At 37.4% G+C, this 1,019-nt stretch overlaps 1 protein-coding gene across 1 annotated transcript in view; it reads left to right on the forward strand.

Annotated features, from left to right (window-relative positions):
- The window catches only part of LOC107720835 (serine/threonine-protein kinase SULU-like), a 13,825-nt gene that overhangs the window by 8,297 nt on the left and 4,509 nt on the right, over window positions 1-1,019 (forward strand). The gene's annotated exons all lie outside the window — the stretch shown is intronic.

Consider the following 1,019-nt stretch of genomic DNA (forward strand, 5'->3'; position numbering starts at 1 on the left):
AAAATGTTGAGAATAAACTCAGTAAATTACGAGAAAAAAGTTGTTAAATTTCGTGAAAAAATAACTCGTTCAATTTCAAGAAAAAAACTTGTTACATTTCGAGAAAAAAAGTCGAGATAAAATGTTGAGAATAAACTCATTAAATAACGAGAAAAAAGTCGTTAAATTACGAGAAAAAAGTCATTAAATCTTGAGGAAAAAAAAGTCGAGAATAAACACACTCATGTCATGTTCATTTCATCTCGTTGGACAGCGTTATTCAGCGTCTGCAGTGGGGTGGGTCGGAGAGTAATGCACTGGGGAGTAGCGTATGATACGATCAACTAGGTTCAAGTCCGCCTTTTCTCATCACATACCACATCGGAAAAGTGGAAATCAATTGCTTAACGAGTGTTTAATAATAATGTATTAATTAGGTATGTTTAGTGTTACTACAGTAAATCCATTGTAAATATTAATTTGTGGATTGAAAAGTATAACTGCATTGTTGTCACAAAGTGTTTTTCCTGTTTTCCGCGTCAGTATTGTTGAGAATGGCAGCGTGGTTTCATCTGCCTTTAAGCTAGTTTAAATTAGGGCTGAACGATTAATTGCATTTGCGATAATATTTGAGGTGTGTTCGACTTGAAGATCGATCGGTGTATGACATCAAAGTACGGCGAGAGAAAGCATAAGGAGACGTTCGCGCTTCTCTTATAGCTCTCGCAGTACTTTGATGACACACCCATCGGTCTAAGCAGCGCTGCTTCAAGTCGAGCGCGGGCCATCAGCAGAAAAAGAAAAGAAATAAAACGGTAAACAGCCAAAGGACGTAACTTAGAATGGGAGATGGATCGGTTTGTGAAAGGGAAGAGAAAAGCCAAGATTTTTAAAACACATTGAGTCTAATGCAGTGGCGTAACTTTGCGTTGAAAAGTGGTGGGGACACCGCGCAACTCGTTTTGCTAGTTTTTTATTTAATGACCTAATTTACTTGGGGACTGGGTTTAGAGTTGAACAAACTTAATTTTTGCTTTTGA

Source organism: Sinocyclocheilus rhinocerous, unplaced genomic scaffold (genome assembly GCF_001515625.1).
Source record: "Sinocyclocheilus rhinocerous isolate Xijiao unplaced genomic scaffold, SAMN03320098_v1.1 scaffold26133, whole genome shotgun sequence".
NCBI lineage: Eukaryota > Metazoa > Chordata > Actinopteri > Cypriniformes > Cyprinidae > Sinocyclocheilus > Sinocyclocheilus rhinocerous.